This window comes from Chiloscyllium plagiosum, unplaced genomic scaffold (genome assembly GCF_037043375.1).
Source record: "Chiloscyllium plagiosum isolate Xiang-an unplaced genomic scaffold, Cpla_swu_hap1 HiC_scaffold_38, whole genome shotgun sequence".
Classification (NCBI taxonomy): Eukaryota; Metazoa; Chordata; class Chondrichthyes; order Orectolobiformes; family Hemiscylliidae; genus Chiloscyllium; species Chiloscyllium plagiosum.
The window spans coordinates 77,340,626-77,358,870 of NW_028270176.1; the positions used below are offsets into that span (position 1 = coordinate 77,340,626).

The window sequence follows — 18,245 nt, forward strand, 5'->3', positions numbered from 1 at the left end:
GGAAGAGATCCCGTTCCAGGGGGAAGGAGACACTGTTCCGAAGCCCCTCAGGCAGTTAAAGGGGTGAACACGTTTTCCCTGCGTTTACATTTCTTCACGACACAGGATCGACCACAATTTAGACCAAAATACAGGAATAACCAGACTCCGTTTGTCTTCAGGAAACTGGGAGAGAATCCTTCAGGGCAGCAACGTTTCCACCCTCCGTATTAGGAACTGGGAAGGAGTGACCTGTGTCTGCTCTCGAGTGATTGAGTGTGTGGGAATGTTCTAGAAACCATCTGTCGTTATGGATGTGTCTCTGTGTGTTTGGGGAGGGAGGGTTTCTTGTGGTTGATGTCATATTTTGTCAGTAATTCCGACCTTCCCATTTGTTATTCCAGCTCCAATTACTTTAATAAATCCCTGAATACAGGGACACATTTGAAAATCTCACTGGGTCCCCCATCAAACGGGTCCCTTTGCCTCCAGGCTGATGGATAATGGGTTTGTTTTCCTTCCTCACAGTTAACGTAGTGACCATCTACGTCCTGCTTTATAAAGATTGTGGATTGTCTCCATGTGTCAGACGTTACCTGGGGGCCATGGCAGCGGCGGATCTCCTGGTCATTATCCTCGACCTGATCCTGAGACACATTCCCATTGTTTATCGGGAACAGTTTTATTTCCTGATGGACTCGGTCCCGGTGTGTAATATCCACGCCGTCCTGCTTTATGCAGCCACTGACTGCTCTGTCTGGTTCACCGTCACTTTCACCTTTGATCGGTTTGTGGCCATTTGTTGCCAGAAGCTGAAAAGTAAATATTGCAGTGAGAAGACGGCGGCTGTGGTTCTGGGAGCAGTGACTGTGCTGAGCTGTTTAAAAAACATTTTCTGGTATTTTATGGTCACGGCTCGGTATCGGCTGTGGAACGAGCCCTGGTTTTGTGATGTAACAGACGCTGTTCGATCCTCCAGTGTCTGGGTCACAATCGAGTCCCTCCACAACATTCTAACCCCGTGTGTCCCATTTCTCCTGATTCTGCTGCTCAATGTTCTCACCGTCAGACACATTTTAGTGGCCAGCAGAGCCCGCAGGAGACTCCGCGCTCACACCAATGGGGACGCTCAGTCTGACACAGTAATGAGAAACCGAAAAAAATCCATCATTTTACTGTTTGTGATCTCGGCCAATATCATCCTGTTATGGTCAATGTTAATGCTGTATTCTTTATGGAGACGGATGTGGTGGATTGGGTATCAGTCTGTGTATCTCCATCCCTTTGTGCGGGATTTGGGCTTCATGCTGCAGCTCCTCAGTTGCTGCACAAACACCGCGATTTATGCCGTGACCCAGACTAAGTTCAGGCAGCAGCTGAAGAATGTGCTGAAATATCCCTTCACCCAAATGCATCCATCCATCAAATTCCCGCATTAATCAATCCATCCGGGATTTTCTCATTTCAGTTCAGTGTTTCAGCGATGGAGCAGCCTGTCGCTATGGTAACAGACTGAGGGTAGCACTGGTTTGTCCATCCTTATCCCACAGGGGGGTTACAGGGAAACATTTCAATGCTTCTCACAACTCAGGGGCCATTGAGAAAAGGCACCATCCCACTGACTGTATCCATCACTTCCATTTGTAACCAATAAAAATGTTGATTAAAGCGTGCCGAGCAGCAGAGTGACCGATGTTGTTGTGTGTCTTTGTGTTGGAGAAGCTGAGATGGTGAGAGACAGACTCAGCCCCAAGTCCTGGTCCTCAGGGAAGTGGAGGGCACTGGGCCCTGAGCTCAGGAGCTGGGTTTAACTCCCTCTGTCCCCACCCCCCTACTCCAACCTGGCCGCCCCATTTCCTCTCCCCCACTCTTCCTCCTCAATTCTCTCCCTCTCTTTCTCTTTCTGCACACTGTGTCTCTCTCACCTCCTCTCCCTTTTACTCTCTCTGGTCCCCTCTCAGACACCGCCCCCAACCCCGGATTCTCCACCTGCCTCCACTATTCTTTCTGCCTTACTCTCCCTCTCTCTCTCTCACACCCCCAACATGAGTTTCTCCACCTGCCTCCATTCTTCTCTCTCCCCCTCACCCTCACTCTCCTGCTGTCTCTGTCTCCCTCCCGCAATGTCGTCTCTACCACATTTTCCCCACCTCCCACATCTCTCAATCATCTCACCCCCACCCCCCACACGCAGCCTCACCACAAACACCCAGTCTCTAGGTCAGAGGGAGAGGGAAGGACCAGGGAGACAGAGTGTGTCAGAGAGAGAGGAAGGGCAGGACAGGAGGGAGAGAGATTGAGTCAGAGAGAAACGGAGGGAGGTGGGGAGAGAGAGAGACACCGAGGGAGGGGGATCGAGAGTGAGAGAAGATGGAGAGAGAGAAATAGGGGAGGACATAATGAGGGCCGGGGGGGAGACCGGGGGCCGGGGGGAGACCGGGGGAGGGGGACAGAGAGAGAGGGGGGGACAGAGAGAGAGGGGGGGACAGAGAGAGAGAGAGAGAGTGGGGGCGGCACAGAGAGAGAGAGTGGGGGCGGCACAGAGAGAGAGAGTGGGGGCGGCACAGAGAGAGAGAGTGGGGGCGGCACAGAGAGAGAGAGTGGGGGCGGCACAGAGAGAGAGAGTGGGGGCGGCACAGAGAGAGAGAGTGGGGGCGGCACAGAGAGAGAGAGTGGGGGCGGCACAGAGAGAGAGAGTGGGGGCGGCACAGAGAGAGAGAGTGGGGGCGGCACAGAGAGAGAGAGTGGGGGCGGCACAGAGAGAGAGAGTGGGGGCGGCACAGAGAGAGAGAGTGGGGGCGGCACAGAGAGAGAGAGTGGGGGCGGCACAGAGAGAGAGAGTGGGGGCGGCACAGAGAGAGAGAGTGGGGGCGGCACAGAGAGAGAGAGTGGGGGCGGCACAGAGAGAGAGAGTGGGGGCGGCACAGAGAGAGAGAGTGGGGGCGGCACAGAGAGAGAGAGTGGGGGCGGCACAGAGAGAGAGTGGGGGCGGCACAGAGAGAGAGAGTGGGGGCGGCACAGAGAGAGAGAGTGGGGGCGGCACAGAGAGAGAGAGTGGGGGCGGCACAGAGAGAGAGAGTGGGGGCGGCACAGAGAGAGAGAGTGGGGGCGGCACAGAGAGAGAGAGTGGGGGCGGCACAGAGAGAGAGAGTGGGGGCGGCACAGAGAGAGAGAGTGGGGGCGGCACAGAGAGAGAGAGTGGGGGCGGCACAGAGAGAGAGAGTGGGGGCGGCACAGAGAGAGAGAGTGGGGGCGGCACAGAGAGAGAGAGTGGGGGCGGCACAGAGAGAGAGAGTGGGGGCGGCACAGAGAGAGAGAGTGGGGGCGGCACAGAGAGAGAGAGTGGGGGCGGCACAGAGAGAGAGAGTGGGGGCGGCACAGAGAGAGAGAGTGGGGGCGGCACAGAGAGAGAGAGTGGGGGCGGCACAGAGAGAGAGAGTGGGGGCGGCACAGAGAGAGAGAGTGGGGGCGGCACAGAGAGAGAGAGTGGGGGCGGCACAGAGAGAGAGAGTGGGGGCGGCACAGAGAGAGAGAGTGGGGGCGGCACAGAGAGAGAGAGTGGGGGCGGCACAGAGAGAGAGAGTGGGGGCGGCACAGAGAGAGAGAGTGGGGGCGGCACAGAGAGAGAGAGTGGGGGCGGCACAGAGAGAGAGAGTGGGGGCGGCACAGAGAGAGAGAGTGGGCGCGGCACAGAGAGAGAGTGGGGGCGGCACAGAGAGAGAGAGTGGGGGCGGCACAGAGAGAGAGAGTGGGGGCGGCACAGAGAGAGAGAGTGGGGGCGGCACAGAGAGAGAGAGTGGGGGCGGCACAGAGAGAGAGAGTGGGGGCGGCACAGAGAGAGAGTGGGGGCGGCACAGAGAGAGAGTGGGGGCGGCACAGAGAGAGAGGGGGGGAACAGAGAGAGAGGGGGGAACAGAGAGAGAGGGGGGGAACAGAGAGAGAGGGGGGGAACAGAGAGAGAGGGGGGGAACAGAGAGAGAGGGGGGTAACAGAGAGAGAGAGGGGGAACAGAGAGATGGTGACCAGGAACTGTAGACCTCAGTGGTGGGTAAGCCGTTGGAGGCGATTCAGAAGGATAGGATTTGCATGTATTTGGAGAGTTAAGGAATGATTAGGGACACTCAACATGGTTACTTAACAGGGTGTCTCACAGACTTGATTGAGATTTTTAAGGTAGTCACCAAGAAGATCGATGAGTGCAGAGTGGCAGACATTGTTTATTTGGACTTTAGTAAAGCCTTTAAAAAGGTTGTGCAGGGGAGACGAAGTTGTAAAGTTCGATCCCATGGGATTCAGCAAGAGCTTGCCAACTGGATACAAAATTAGCTTAACAATAGGAGACAGTAATAGTGGAGGGTTGTTTTTCACACTGGAGGCCCGTGACCAGCAATGTTCTCCAGGAATCAGTGCTGGGTCCATTTTTGTTTGTCATGTGTGTAGATGGTTTGAATTAGAATATACAAGGCATGGTTTGTTTGTGGGTGACATCAAAAACTGTTAAGGTAGACAGTAACAAAAGGTTATCCACGAATACATGATTAGATTAGATTACATTACAGTGTGGAAACAGGCCCTTCGGCCCAACAAGTCCACACCGACCCGCCGAAGCGTAACCCACCCATACCCCTACATTTACCCCTTACCTAACACTACAGGCAATTTAGCATGGCCAATTCACCTGACCTGCACATCTTTGGACTGTGGGAGGAAACCGGAGCACCCGGAGGAAACCCGCGCAGACATGGGGAGAACGTGCAAACTCCACAATTGATCAGTCCTGAGGGATCCTGGTCAATTGGGTGAATGGGCTGAAATGTGGCAGATGGAATTTAATTTGAATAAATGTAAGATATTATATTTTAATAAAACAAACATCTCCTTTAGCCTCATTAATTAATTACACTATTTAAAAGTAAGGCCTTGAGTCGTGATGTGGAACAAAGAGACCGAGGGGTTCAGGTCTTTGCAGTTTGTGTCACATGTAGACAGGGTGGTTAAGTGGGTGTTTAGCACGCTTACCTTCATTGCTCAGACCTTGAGGTATAGGAGTTGGGACACTGTCATGAGGTTATACATGATGTTGGTGAGGCCTCTTCACTGTGTTCAGTTCTGGTCCCCCTGTTAGAGGAAGGATGTTATTAAATTGGAGAAGGTTCAGAAGATGTTTCCCAGGATGTTGCCATGAATGGAGGGATTGTTTTAGAAGGAGAGGATGGATAGGCTGGGATGTCTGTCACTGGAGAGCAGGAGGTTGAGAGGTGGCCTTATTAGAGGCTTATAAAATCATGGAGTGTGAGCAGCAGCTAAGGTAAGACAGTTTGTTTTAAAATTACTTACCGGTAGCGGACAGCGGTGTTTTTTTCTCTAATTACAGAAAGAGCGGGAGCAGCAGGGGGAAGTGACGAAGACCGGAGGGGCAGTCGGGTAGGTTTTTTTTCCCTTTAAAAGCGCGCAGGAGAAGAACCCGAGGCACTACAGAGGTAGTGTCTCCCACCTGCCCTCCTCCTCTAACCTAAATAATAAGACCCGTTGTGCTAAGTTGGTAAGTGCTGCATTTTGCTTGTTCTATTCTTTAGACCTAGTTTTTTTTTTACAAAAGGTTACTTTCAGAGGGATGGAAGTGAAGGCAGTGCAATGTTCCTCTTGCAACATGTTTGAGGTGAGGGATGCCATGGACATCCCTGCTGAAAACACTTGCCGGAAGTGCACCCATCTCCAGCTCCTCCAAGACCGTGTTAGGGAACTGGAGCTGGAGTTGGATGAACTTAGGATCATTCGGGAGGCAGAGGGGGTCATAGATCGGAGCTTTAGGGAAGTAGTAACTCCAAAGATGGCAGATAGATGGGTGACAGTGAGGGGGACTGGGAGGAAGCAGCCAGTGCAGGGACCCCCTGCGGCCGTTCCCCTCAAGAACAAGTATACCGTTTTGGATACTTGTGGGGGGGGGGGGGGCGGGACTTACCAGGGGTAAGTAACGGGGCTCAGGTCTCTGGCACGGAGCCTGTCCCCGTTACTCAGAAGGGAAGGGTGGAGAAGAGCAGAGCAGTAGTAATTGGGGACTCGCTAGTTCGGGGCACAGATAGGAGGTTTTGTGGGAACAAGAGAGACTCACGTTTGGTATGTTGCCTCCCAGGTGCAAGGGTACGTGATGTCTCTGATCGTGTTTTCCGGGTCCTTAAGGGGGAGGGGGAGCAGCCCGAAGTCGTGGTCCACATTGGCACCAATGACATAGGTAGGAGGAGCGCTGAGGATGTTAGACAGGCTTTCAGGGAGCGAGGTTGGAAGCTCAGAGTTAGAACGAACAGAGTTGTTGTCTCTGGTTTGTTACCCGTGCCACGTGATAGAGATTCGAGGAATAGGGAAAGAGAACACTTAAATGCGTGGCTACAGGGATGGTGCAGGAGGGAGGGATTCCGGTATTTGGATAACTGGGGTTCTTTCTGGGGAAGGTGGGACCTCTATAAACAGGATGGTCTGCACCTGAACCTGAGGGGCACCAGTATCCTTGGTGGGAGGTTTGCCAGTGCTCTTGGGGGGGGCTTTAAACTAACTCTGCAGGGGCATGGCAACCCAGACTGTAGCTTTAGGGTGCAGGACCTGGAGTGTAGGGAGGTTAGGAACATGGCATCAATTTCAAAGGAGGGTGCCTGTAAACAGGAAAGTGGTTTGAAGTGTGTATACTTCAATGCAAGACGTATACGAAATAAGGTAGGTGAACTTGCAGCGTGGGTTGGTACCTGGGACTTCGATGTTGTGGCTATTACGGAGACATGGGTAGAACAGGGACAGGATTGGCTGTTGCAGGTTCCAGGGTTTAAATGTTTTAGTAGGGTCAGAGGTGGGGGTAAAAGAGGGGGAGGTGTGGCATTGCTTGTCAAAGACAGTATTACAGCTGTGGAAAGGACGATGGATGAAGACTCGCCATCTGAGGTAGTTTGGGCTGAGGTTAGGAATAGGAAAGGTGAGCTCACCCTGTTAGGAGTTTTTTACAGGCCTCCTAATAGTCCTAGAAACGTAGAAGAAAGGATTGCGAGGATGATTCAAGAGAAGAGTGAAAGTAATAGGGTGGTTGTTATGGGGGACTTTCCTGATATTGATTGGGAAAGCTATAGCTCAAGTTCGTTAGATGGGTCAGTGTTTGTCCAATGTGTGCAGGAGGGTTTCCTGACACAATATGTAGATAAGCCAACAAGAGGTGAGGCCATACTGGATTTGGTTCTGGGTAATGAACCAGGCCAGGTGTTAGAATTAGAGGTAGGTGAGCACTTTGGGGACAGTGACCACAATTCGGTGACCTTTACTCTCGTGATGGAGAGGGATAAGTGTGTACTACAGGGCAAGAGTTATAGCTGGGGGCAGGGAAATTATGATGCTGTGAGGCATGACTTAGGATGTGTGGCCTGGAAAAGTAAGCTTCAAGGCAAGGGTGTAATTGATATGTGGAGCTTGTTCAAGGAGCAACTATTGAGTGTCCTTGATAAGTATGTACCTGTCAGGCAGGGAGGAAAGGGTCGTGTGAGGGAGCCATGGTTTAATAAGGAATTGGAATCCCTTGTTAAATGGAAGAGGGCGGCCTATGTAAAGATGAGGCGTGAAGGTTCAATTGGGACGATTGAGAGTTATAAGGTAGCCAGGAAGGACCTGAAGAGAGAGCTAAGAGCAGCAAGGAGGGGACATGAAAGGTCCTTAGTTGGTAGGATTAGGGAAAACCCTAAGGCTTTCTATAGGAATAAAAGAATGACTAGGGTAGGAATAGGTCCAGTCAAGAATAGTATGGGAAGTTGCGTGTAGAGGCTGAAGAGATTGGGGAGACACTGAATGAATACTTTTCGTCAGTATTCAATCAGGAACAGGACATTGTTGTCAATGTGAGTACTGAGTCACAATTAAGTAGAATGGATGGCTTTGAGGTATGTAGAGAAGAGGTGTTGGAAATTCTGGAAAGGGTGAAAATAGATAAGTCCCCTGGGCCTGATGGCATTTATCCTAGGATTCTCTGGGAAGCAAGGGAGGAGATTGCAGAGCCATTGGCCTTGATTTTTATGTCCTCGTTGTCTACAGGAGTAGTGCCAGAAGATTGGAGGCTAGCAAATGTGGTTCCCTTGTTCAAGAAGGGGAGTAGGGATAACCCTAGTAACTATAGGCCGGTGTGTCTCACTTCTGTTGTGGGCAAAATCTTAGAGAGAATTGTAAGGGATAGGATTTATGCACATCTGGATAGGAATAATGTGATCAAGGATAGTCAGCATGGTTTTGTGAAGGGCAGGTCGTGCCTCACAAACCTTATTGAATTCTTTGAGAAGGTGACTAAGGAGGTGGACGAGGGGAAAGCAGTAGATGTGGTGTATATGGATTTTAGTGAGGCGTTTGATAAGGTTCCCCATGGTAGACTACTGCAAACAATACGGAGATATGGCATTGAGGGTGAGTTGGAGGTTTGGATTAGGAGTTGGCTGGCTGGAAGAAGACAGAGGGTAGTAGTTGATGGCAAAGGTTCATCTTGGAGTGCCGTCGCTAGCGGTGTTCCGCAAGGATCTGTTTTGGGACCATTGCTCTTTGTCATTTTTATAAATGACCTGGAGGAGGGGTTAGAAGGTTGGGTGAGCAAGTTTGCGGATGATACGAAAGTCAGAGGAGTTGTAGACAGTGAGGAAGGATGTGGCAGGTTACAGCAGGATATAGATAAGCTGCAGAACTGGGCAGAAAGGTGGCAAATGGAGTTCAATGTAGCTAAGTGTGAGGTGATTCACTTTGGTAAGAGTAATAAAAAGATGGGGTACTGGGCTCACGGTCGGATACTTGGTAGTGTGGATGAGCAGAGGGATCTTGGTGTCCATGTACACAAATCTTTGAAAGTTGCCACCCAGGTAAATAGTGCGGTGAAGAAGGCATATGGCGTACTGGCTTTTGTTCGTAGAGGAATTGAGTTCCGGAGTACTGAGGTCATGTTGCAGTTGTATAGGACTCTGGTGCGGCCACATCTGGAATATTGTGTGCAGTCTTGGTCGCCATACTATAGGAAGGATGTGGAGGCACTGGAACGGGTGCAGAGGAGGTTTACCAGGATGTTGCCTGGTATGGTAGAAAGATCGTATGAGGAAAGGCTGAGGCACTTGGGGTTGTTTTCATTGGAGAAAAGAAGGTTTAGGGGTGACTTGATAGAGGTGTATAAGATGATTAGGGGTTTCGATAGGGTCGACAGTGAGAATCTTTTTCCTCGTATGGAGTCAGCTATTACAAGGGGGCATAGCTTTAAATTAAGGGGGGGGGGTAGGTATAGGACAGATGTTAGGGGTAGGTTCATTACTCAGCGAGTCGTGAGTTCATGGAATGCCCTGCCAGTAGCAGTGGTGGACTCTCCTTCATTATGGGCATTTAAGCGGGCATTGGATAGGCATATGGAGGATAGTGGGCTAGTGCAGGTTAGGTGGGCTTGGATCGGCGCAACATCGAGGGCCGAAGGGCCTGTACTGCGCTGTATTCTTCTATGTTCTTTGTAGATAAGATGAATGGCTGCATGGGAGGGTGATTCAAGACACCGGTGCATACACTTTGAGAAGAGATGACAAAGATTTTAAAAAGACATGAGTTTTTCTATTTTTGCACTTATGGGTTGAACTTCCAGAGGAAGTGGTAGCTGTGAATACAATTACAATACTTAAAAGATATTTGGATAAGTACATAAATAGGAGATATTTGGAGGGATATAGGCCAAGCAGAGGCAGGTGTGATTAGTTTAGGTGGAATTATAGTCGACATGGATTGGTTAGACCACAGGATCCATTTCCATGATACATAACTTTGAAACTCTTAACTCTCGGTGTCTTCGTGTTCACAACTCTCCCTATCACTGTCACCTCATGAAGCTTCACAACTCTTCCTTATCTCTGCTATCATAAGCATCTCTGTAACATCCTCCAATCACACAATCCTCCCTATCTCTGTAATCTCAATCCCCACAAATCTCTCTGCTAAGTGCCTTTCTGTAATTCCAGCCTTGAGGATAGCCCATTTTTAACTCAGATTCCTGCACCCTGAGCTCCAGAATTTCCTACTAAACCTCTCTGCTCATTTGCCTCCCCAAAACATTAACCAATCATCTATCATCTATTCTAATATCAAAAAGGTATGAGATGATCGCAGCGGGCCTGTGTGCTTGATGACCAATATGGAGAAGATGGGGGCATTGTGTTCAACAGTTTAATACCAGAGACTCTGACCCCATTTTATTCCGTGTTTCTCAGTGATTCCCTCTTTTTGAAGCAGACATGAGTGAGAAGCAGTGGAGAATGTAAATGATACACAGTCTGCATAGTGAGAGGATTCCACCACCACTGGCTGTTTACCCTCCAGCTCCACAATGTCCAATAACCTATCCATGCTATCGCGGATCCTGGCACCAGGGAGGTAACATACTATCCTCGATTCATGTCTGTGGCCACAGAAGTGCCTGTCTGTACCCCTGACTATTGAATCCCCGTCACTCTCTTTCCTCCTGTTCTTTGCAGAATCCGAAGCTGGATACAGTATCTGTTTGATAACGGGATGATCACTGGAAACTCCTGCATTTCCTTCCTGAGCCTTTTACTTGATCTGATAGTCATCCATTCCCTTTCCTAACTCACTGAACGTGCTGTCCATAACATCCTCAGTATTGCTGATGAGCTACAGTGAGTCCACTCACAGCTTCAGATCTGAAAAGCAGTTTCCCAGTAACTGCAGATGGGCACACTTCCTGCACATATTGTCGCCAGGGACACTGGAAGCATCCCATATTTCCCACATTGTGCAAGAGGAGAACACTGCGGATCTGAGGTCTCCTGTAACAATGTCTCTCTAGATTCAGCTAGTTCAACTATCGCGAGAGAACTTAAATGAGCTAGCAACCTTTCTTCACTTCAAGCATGTCCATTATAATCTAAAGCCCCGACCTTTACTTAAGCTGACATGTTATACTTTAAAATCTGTTACAAAATATTCAGCAGGTATCTCATAAAAATTGGCTATTCCCATTGGGGCCATGTGAATTTCTGAATGGCCTGAACTAAACCTGAGTTTCAGCTTCACCTTCTCCCTGTCTCACCTCATTGTTTTCACCCAACTCCAAAACACACTCACTGAGCCAAGCAGCATTCTCAGTACAGCCCTGTCATTTTCAGTTGTCAGAATCTGGAACATTCCACCTGAAAAGATGCTGGAATTTTAGTCCATAAGGAATTTTAATGGGTAGCTTGCAGAGAATCGAAAATAAGGAGTTTACAGGTTAACATTACGAAGTGGGTGATTGGGGACTAAATCTGACAGTTCCTGCAAAGAGATGAGGTGCAATTTGGATAAATCTGTGCTCCCTCTCAGGCCAATATCTCCTTCCTCAGCTGCAGGGCCCAGAACAGAGCACACACCCAAAGGGTGATCCAGCCACAAATTTGTCCATCTCTCTGATTTTTGCTTTACAAAAGTATTGACGATTAGATTTAGATTACTTTACAGTGTGGAAACAGGCCCTTCGGCCCAACAAGTCCACACCGACCCGCCGAAGCGAAACCCACCCATACCCCTACATTTACCCCTTACCTAACACTACGGGCAATTTAGTATGGCCAATTCACCTGACACTGCACATCTTTGGACTGTGGGAGGAAACCGGAGCACCCGGAGGAAACCCACGCAGACACGGGGAGAACGTGCAAACTCCACACAGTCAGTCGCCTGAGGCAGGAATTGAACCCAGGTCTCAGGCACTGTGAGGCAGCAGTGCTAACCACTGTCCCACCGTGCCGCCCACTAAATGATATCTTCTCTCAGACAGAACAGAAAAACCTTTCTGTTTCCACAGTTAAATGCCAATTATATTCAGGTCCTGATGTCTCTGCGGACTGTAAAAACCTGTTTTTGAGATCCAAGTCTCAATTAATATCCCATAAAATGAATTCACACAACAACACTCACAGTCAGTGCAGGATGAATAGTAAAGACAAATATTTATCTTGCACCTAACCTACACATCTCTGAAAACTATGGGCAATTTAGCTCCCAGTGCAATGGCAAAGGAGACAGGGGTTAAAGAGTGAATAATAGGTGGGGACAGAGCCCAAAGGAACATTTGGAAAGAAAAAGGACTGGATAGCGATCTGGCTGGGAGAGTGCATAGCTGTTAATGGAGGGAACAGGAACCGGTGTCTGGCAGCATCTCAGTGGATGTGATGGAAATGGTGGCTGATGTACGTTCTGCCGCAAAAAAGACCCTGAGCTTCCAGTTGCCTGCCACTTCAACACACGAGCCTGTTCCCTAGCCAACATCCCTGTCTCATACTTACTGCAATGTTCCAGTGAAGCTTGATACAAACTGGCAGAACACTCCAGAACATACCAAATGGCTCCGTATTTCAATTACAGCAATTTCCCCTCCCATGTGGTCAACAATACCCTCCACCATATCTCCTCTACTTCCCACACCTCCGCCCTTGAACCCAACTCCTTCAACTGCAACAAGGATAGAATCCCCCAAGTCCTCACATTCCACCCAGGTACAACACATCATCCTCCACCATTTCCACCACCTACAATCAGACCCCATCAGAGATATATTTCCCTCCCTAGTCCTTTCAGCATTCCTCAGAGACCATTCTCTCTGACTTCCTTGTTAGATCCACGCTCCCCACCAACCCATCCTCTACTCCCAGCACCTTCGCTCGCCATTGCAAGAAGTGGAAAACCTGTGCCCACACCTTCCCCTCACCTCCATCCAAGACACCAAAGGATCCTTCCACATTCAGCAGAGATAGTTCTTACATTCAAACACCTCACCTATTGAGTCCTTTGCTCTCGATGTGGTCTCCTCTACAGTGGGGAGACAGGATGCCAACTTGTGGAATATTTCAGGGAACATTTCTGGAACACATGTACCAACCAACCCCACTGCCCTGTGGCCGACACATTCAACGGACCCTCCCACTCCGCCAAGGACATGCAGGTTCTGGGCTGCCTCCATCGCCAAATCAAGCCACCCTAAGCTTGGAGGAATAACACCTCATCGTCCGCCTTGGGACCCTTCAACCACACAGCATCAATGTTTCCTCATCTCCCCTCACCCCACCTTATCCTAGCTCCAACCCTCCAACTCGGCACTGGCCTCTTAAACTGACCCACCTGTCCATCTTCCTTCCCCATTATCCACTCCACCGTCTCACCATTACCTCCCACCTGCATCTACCTATTGCCTTCCTAGATCCCTTCCCCCCCAGCCCTACACACCCCCTCCTATTTATCTCTCAGCACTCTTTCCCACACCGCACATTCCTGATGAAGGGCATATACCTAAAACGGCAATTCTCCAGCTACTTGGATGCTGCCTGACCTGCTGTGCGTTTCCAGTGCCACATGTTAACGAAGCTGGAAGAACAAAACCTCATCACCCACTCGGGGACCCTTCAGCCCTTTGGCCTCAATATCAAATTCAATAATTTTAGATCCTGAACTCTGCCACGTCCTAGCATCCTAGCCCCCTACACCCCACACACCAGGTCTTGTTATTACATAGCCTGCTATTACACACTATCTGTGATTAGCCACTAACAGTCCCCATGAACAGCTATTCACTCTCCCCCAGCCAGATCGATATACACTCCTTTGTCCAATTTCTCCTATCTCTCTCTTTGCACTCTATTCCCAATCATTTACTCTTTTACCTATACCTTCTGCATATAAACCAACATTTTTCCCTCAGTCACATCAGTTCTGAGGAAGGTTCATAGGTTCAGAAATGTTAACTCTGACTTGTCTTCACAGATGCTGCCAGACCTGCTGAGCTTTTCCAGCACTTTCTGGTTGTTGTTTATCATTTCCATCATCCACAATTTTTTCTGGTTTTTATTTAGCGGGAGCTTGTAATTCATGTCAAGCAGCCTACACCGTGTGTTTATAAACCGCCCCAGTACCCACAAACTCCATTTTTCTCCCAGTCTATGCCACTCCCTTCACACTCACGGAGTCCCCCCTCACAGTGACACTGCGCCTGCACAGCTCATGGTCACGTGCTGGCCTGCTGGCCACACCCCTCATTCACTTCTATTGGCTGGAGGATCACGCCAACTCTCCTATTGGTCTGCAGCTGCTGTCAATCACCTGGGCCCCATTGTGTCATGTTGGTGGGATCCTCCCATAAGTGTTGGAGGCTGAAGGGTGACCTCATTGAGTTTTATAAAACCATGAGGGGCATGAATGGGATAAATAGACAGGTCCAGAACGAGAGGTTTAAGTTGACAGGGAAAATATTTAAAAGGGACCTAAGGGGCTTCTGTCAATCAGAGGTTGCGACATGCATTGAATTTTCGGTCAGGACACGTGGTGGAGCCTGGTACAATTACCCCATCTGAATGGGTATATGAATAGAAAGGATATAGAGGGATATATGCCAAGTGCTGGCAAATAGGACTTGATTAGGTTAAGACATCTGGTCAGCATGGACGAGTTTGACCGAAGGGTCTGTTTCTGTGCAGTACATCTCTATGGCTCGATGGCTCTGCGGAGGGATGAGCTTCATCATTCACAGTGAATGGGGCATTATCACAGAGCATAGGGGCTGGGGGCTAGTCAGCCCATTGGGGCTGTACTCTCTCCCTCTGCAGATGCTGCAAATCTGTCCCAACTCCCCTCCCAACTGTCCATAGCCTTCCAAATCTTTCCTTAAAAAGTTGAATTCCACATTTGTTTTGACACTAACTGTTGAATCTGCATTCAGCTCTTGTTCAAACTGTTCCAGATGCTCAGAACTGACTCAGTAAAATAATCTTCTCATTTTTACCTTGCATTATTTGCCAGTTACATGAATGCAGTTACTAAAAATTGTGACAAACTTTCTACTTTCCCTCTCTGTCAACTAAATATCCTGGAGACAAATCTGCTCCTGGTCGAAATCACAACAGGGGGAGGTTGAATAGGCTGGGGCTGTTTTCCCTGGCGTGTCGGAGACTGAGGAGTGACCTCACAGAGAAACATAAAATCATGAACGGCATGGACAGCATAAATAAGATAAATAGACAAAGTCTCCTCCCTGGAGTGGGGGCTTCCAGAACTAGAGGGCATAGGTTTAGGGTGGAGGGGAAAGATATAAAAGAGACCTGAGGGGCAACGTTTACACACAGAGGGTGGTACGTGTGTGGAATGAGTGGCCAGAGGAAGTGGTGGAGGCGAGTCCAATTGTAACATTCATAGGTATATGAATAGGAAAGATTTGGGGGGATATGGGCCAGGTGCTGGCAGGTGGGACTAGATTGGGCTGGAATATCTGGTTGGCATGGATGGGTTGGACCGAATGGTCTGTTTCTGTGCTGTATGTCTCTGTGATGAATTTTATCCAAATAGCTAGTTCTCCTCGTATTCTATCATGTTGAACTTGCTAACCAGTCTGTTGTTATGTGGAACATTGTGTCTTCCTGAAGTCCGAGTTAACGATGTCCATGCACAAAGCCATGCTGATTCTCCCCAATTATTTGCCTTTCCAATTACATGCAAATCCTGTCCCTTAGAATCCCTTCCAACAACTTGCCTGCCACTGACTACAGGCTCACCGGTCTATAGTTCCCTGGCTTTTCCTTACCACCTTTCTCAAATAATGGCACACATCTTCCAGCACCTCACCTGTGGTTATTGATGACACAAATATCTCAGGGAGGGGCCCAACAATCACTTCCCTAGCTTCCCACAAATTTCTGGGATACATCTGATCAGGTCCCAGGGATTTATCCACCTTTATCCATTTTAAGACATTCAGGGTATCCTCCTCTGTAACATGGACACTTGCCAAGTTATCACTATTTATTTGTGCAAATTCTCTAGCTTCCACATCGTTTTTCAGTAAAAACCAATGTGTAATATTCATATAGAATCTTTCCAAACTCCTGCGGTTCCATAGTCAGTCTTGTTGGTCTTTGAGGGTCCCTATTCTCTGCCTGGTCACTCTTTGTCCTTAGTGTATTTCTAGAATCTATTTGGATTTTCCTTAAATCTATTTCCCAAAGCCATCGCTTGTCCCCTTTTTGCCCTCCTGGTTTCCCTCAAGTATTCTCCTACTGTCTCTATACTCCTCCAGGGATCCACTCAAACCCAGCTGTCTGTACCTGCCATATCCCTCCTTAATTTTCTTGACCAGAGCCTCAATTTCTCTCGACAGGCAGCATTCTCTACGCCTCCCAGCCTTGGCCTTAACAGGAATATACTGTCTGTGTACTCTCATTGTCTCATTTTTACAGGTCTATGGAGGCAATGGCAGATGTGGACAGAGAATCAATCATTCTCAGTAAAGAGAAAGTGTTGGGAAAGGTAACAGCCTAAAGGTAAAAGGGGCGCCTGGCCGTGATGGAATGCATCCCAGGGGCAAAAAGAGATGGCCGGGAAAATAGCAAATGTGTTCATGATAATTCGCGAAAATTTGCTGGACTCTGGGACGTATCTGACAGATTGGAAAGCTGCAAATGTGATGCCACTATTTAAAAAAAAAACACCCATTAGTTTAACTTCTGTAGTGGGGAAAATGCTTGAACCTGTCAAGGAAGTAGTAGCGAGTTATCTGGGTAGAAACTATCCCATTGAGCAGACACAGCATGGATTCATGAAAGGCAGCTCATGTTTAATGGATTTACTTGAACTATTTGAGGACATCACAAATGCGTTGGACAAGGGGGACCCGGTGGATGTGGTGTATCTGGATTTCCAGAAAGTAATCGACAAGTTGCCACATGAAAGGCTGCTGTATAAGATAAAGGCTGCACGGCGTTACAGGTAATGTATTAGCATGGATACAGGATGGGTTAACCAACAAAAAGTAAAGAATGGGGATAAATGGGTGTTTGGATTAGTGTTGGCACTACAACTGTTTACAATTTACACAAATGTTTTGGAGTTGAGGACCAAGTGTACGGTGTCAGAGTTCACATTTGATACAAAGATGAGGTAGAGCAATGTGTGCAGAGGCCACCGTACGTCTGCACAGGGATACAGATAGGTTACGCGAGTGGGTAAGGATCTGGCAGATGGAGGACAATGTTGGGAAATGTGGGGTCATCCATTTTGGTTGAACTAACAGCAAACTGGATGATGAAATGGTGAAAACGTGCAGCATGCTGCTGTACAGAGGGAGCTGGGTGTCCTTGTGCATGAATCACAGGAAGTTGGTTTGCAGGTGCAGCAGGTAATTAAGGCAGTGAACGGAATATTGTGCTTCCTTGCTCGAGGGATGGTTATGCTGCAGCTGTACAGGCCACACCTGGAGTACTGGGTACAGGTTTGATCTCCTTACTTCAGCAAGGATGTACTAGCACTGGAGGGGGTGCAGAGGAGGGTCACTAGTTTGGGCCTGGGGTTGAGAGGGTTGGTGTATGTGGAGAGATTGAGAAAACTGGTTCTATACTCATTGCAATTTAGAAGAATGGGAGGTTGGATGGGGAAAAAAAACAAAATTATGAAGGGAGTAAGTAAGATAGAAGCAGGGAGTTTATTTTCACCAGGGATGGGTGAAACTAGAGAACATAGCGTCAAAATAAGGTGGAGCAGATTTAGGACTGAGTTCAGGAGTAACTTCTTCAGCTAAAGGGTTGTGAATCTGTGGAATTCCCTGCTGAGTGAAGCAGCTGAGCTATCAATTTTATTTGCCTTTAAGGCAAAAGGTAGATTTGTGAACAAGAAAGGAATTAAGGGTTATGGTGAGAGAGCAGGAATGTGGAGCTGAGGCCATGAAATGATCAGCCCTGATCTTATTGAATGGCAGAGCAGGTTTGAGGGGTCAGATGAAGGTTTTTGCCTTGTGCCATCAAAATTGACCCTTGAAAAGTTAAGTTTCTAAATTGGACAATCTGGTCTATTATTTTCTGTAACTATTTTAAAACTAATAGAATTATCAGAGAATCCCAGAATCCCAACAGTGTGGAATGAGACCATTCGGCCCATCACATCGATACTGACGCTCAGAGTCTCCTAACCTCCCCCTGTAACGTTGCATTTTCCAGGGCCACCCAACCTACACATCCCTGAGCACTACGGACAATTCAGCCTGGATAATCCAATCTACCCTGCACATCTTTGGACTGTGGGAGGAAACCAGAGAACCCGGATGAAATCCACGCAGACAACCCCAATAAGGTGATCATCTCTTTCTTATTTCCCAGTTCCACCCAAATAACTTCACTGGGTGGACTCCCATGAATATCCTCCCTAAGCACAAACATAATGCTATCCCTAATCAAAAACACTACTCCCCCTCCTCTCTTGGC

General features: G+C 48.6%; 1 long non-coding RNA gene across 3 annotated transcripts in view; it reads right to left on the minus strand.

Annotated features, from left to right (window-relative positions):
- Window positions 1-688: 688 nt before the first annotated feature.
- The window catches only part of LOC148139649 (uncharacterized), a 28,747-nt gene continuing 11,190 nt past the window's right edge, over window positions 689-18,245 (minus strand). Inside the window, exon 6 of one of the 3 annotated variants that reach the window (XR_015753656.1) lies at window positions 689-791. This is a non-coding gene — a long non-coding RNA (uncharacterized LOC148139649). Of the gene's footprint in view, window positions 792-5,031; window positions 5,098-18,245 lie in introns of those variants that run through there. The other 2 variants (XR_015753654.1, XR_015753655.1) reach the window with 2 other exon arrangements.